This window comes from Protopterus annectens, chromosome 9.part0, assembly GCF_019279795.1.
Source record: "Protopterus annectens isolate FY-2018-M chromosome 9.part0, PAN1.0, whole genome shotgun sequence".
Classification (NCBI taxonomy): domain Eukaryota; kingdom Metazoa; phylum Chordata; order Ceratodontiformes; family Protopteridae; genus Protopterus; species Protopterus annectens.
In genome coordinates, this window is record NC_056743.1 from 1,206,728,984 (window position 1) to 1,206,731,706 (window position 2,723).

General features: G+C 39.7%; 1 non-coding gene across 1 annotated transcript; it reads right to left on the reverse strand.

The window, feature by feature from the left end:
* Positions 1–2,390: 2,390 nt before the first annotated feature.
* TRNAK-CUU lies at positions 2,391–2,463 on the reverse strand. Its single transcript has one exon. It is a non-coding gene; the product is annotated as a tRNA-Lys (tRNA).
* Positions 2,464–2,723: the final 260 nt, after the last annotated feature.

Here is a 2,723-nt window from a genome sequence, read left to right on the forward strand (position 1 = left end):
TTATACCTGTTATGGTGGCAGTTTGGTCTTTGGAACACCACATAAAAAAAAAAAAAGGCACTATAGGGGTGGCAAGAGCCTTAGCCAGTACTCTGAAACCCAGGGGTGACAGATGCAGGCCATCTCTGGCAGAGCATCGAGGTCTGTCAATCATGTCATCCTAAGTAGACAGATACTGAATCCCCTTAGAATGACGCTGGAAGCGTAGCCAGTTTTTGAAGTCAGTCATTTTTTTGTTTGTGCTGTGGTATCATTCGGGGTGATGGTAGGATACTGCTCAGGGCTAGTGTCATACCTGCCTGGGCCACATAATCGAGAGCTCCATCATGTCTCTCTCTATGTAGTCCAGGGAGGTGTGTCTCAGGTCATTCACACCCACATGGACAATGACAGAGTCATAGTTGTACTTGTTGTGGAGTGACCTGAGTGTGTGTGTTTTGTCGGATTCTGGCACCTGATAGACAGCTGTTACCTTCTCCTTATTCAACCTAGTCAGTGGGACATCTGTGTGCCTCACTATTGAGTCACCTATGATTAGTGTATTGGGCAATGTGTTTAGCCTTAGGGGTTTAAGTTGAGGTGCATACTGTGGAGGTGAGCTATGTGTTCTGTTGTTTGCGCTGTGTTGTGGTGGTCGAGTGCATTTCTGTCTTGGAAGTCCCTGCTGTTTGGGTAAGTTTCTAGTAAGAGCCTCCACGAAGGTGGTTGTGTGGTTTGTGTTTTTATTTGAGAGCTGTGATAGTGGGTGTTCTGGAGGGTTATGTGTTCCATGTGGTGTAGTGCAGGTGTTGACCTTCTCCTCTTGACTAGCTAGTCCGGTCTTGGCTGGAGAGTGCATAGCTTCCAATTTGATGATATAAGTGCATTTCTCAAAAGTCTGAGTATTGGGAGGTAAGAGGAGAGGGTTATCTGTGTACATGAGGCAGTTGCTACACTGCCTCAGAATGCCCAAGTACACCAGGTTATAAGAGAAAGCAGAGGGAACTGCCCTTTAATCATGCCGGGAGGGGTGGTCATAACTACTAGAGCTATTTCCGTGAAAAACGAGTAGTGCTGATGGCACATAGGTGTGCTACAATAATTGCTACAAAAACCTGCTGAAGTGCAAAGAACTAGCAAGATCTAAGGGAAAAACGGAAGAGCAGACTTTCTGGCACCAGTAGTAGTTTACCTCAGCTTGGCGCCGCTGCACAATGCTTAAACATGTGTGTGTGTATATGTGTATGTATATATATATATATATATATATATATGTGTGTGTGTGTGTGTAAATAAAATCTATGTCTACACACACAATCACACATACACACACTGCTGTGGTTTTTACTTTTCCTGGTATTTTTTTCTACTCTGTGCTCTTTCCTCCCTTACTGCAGATCAAGAAATCTCTAAAGATTTGGGATCATACCCTCTGATTATATACATTGCCTCTTAAGCCCCTCAACAATTAGGGTGCATGAAGGGAGCTCTCTTAATGTTGACCAGCTGTCATATTCTTGGCAGGGTATAACCCCCATATAGCTTACGCTAGGGTTACCACCTGTCCCACTTTGCGAGGGACAGTCCCACTTTGGGCAGTTGTGTCCTGACAAAAAATTTTAAAAATGGCAAATGTCCTCAGATTTTTAGGACAAAATTATTTCCTATATTTTATGTAATAGTTGCATAAAACAGTTATTCTGTATCTAAAATACCTAAATGTTATAAGAAACAGAATAAGCAACTAAAATTCTACAAGAATAAGTTTTTATTTAGGCAAAAAAGTTAAGTTCTAACCTTTGTACTGACCGTGGGTATGTGTCGGCCTGTAAAATCTGATGTTTGTACCAAAAATGTCCCACTTTGGCCATTTGAAAAGGTGGCAACCCTAGCTTACGCTAAAACAACAGTGATCTAGTTACGTATCTTCTGTTATGGTAAATTCACTTACAGAACTGTACGTTTTTATCACTGTTAGTCTTGCTGTTTTCAGTGCTTTTGTTTCAGAAAAAGGCTATGTTGTAGGTATCCAAATATACTGTTACAAACAGCTTCAGAAGTCCTTTATCATGCATCATTGAATGCTTTTGTTAAACTTTTCTTAGCCTGTAGCATGTTCTTTCATAACAGCAGTGTTGATAAATTTTCCTTTTAACTAGAGCTCTCATGTTTAAACATGTTTTAGCATGCAACATAAAATGTTCTTATACTGTGTATTTTCCTTTAACCATAGTGTTGCTGTCTCTTCTTTTTTCAGCCTTTGTATTATTTTCATTTATAAGAAGTGATTACTTCATACTCAGCAAGACTTGTAAGTATTGGTGATTGTTTCCAGTATAATTTCTAGTAATTGGTTTTACTTATTATCTTTGAAGAAAGAAAATACAGGTTTAAAAAAAAAAAAAAAGTTACGCCCAACGTGGGGCTCGAACCCACGACCCTGAGATTAAGAGTCTCATGCTCTACCGACTGAGCTAGCCGGGCTTGTTGTGTCAGCTCTGAATTTTCTCTATTTGCTCATTGCACTAGATACCAATTTATTTAAGGATTTGCTTAATTAAAAACAACATGTATGTACATTATATATCTGTGTAACTATTATGCACACTGTTGAACTATGACTGTAGTTTACAATATAACAGACTTGGAAATTGACTACTAAAAGTAGTTTTCATTTAACTCAAAACAGCACTGAACTGCTTGAAGATACGTTTCCTTATGTCACGTTATAGATTTTTCACCTC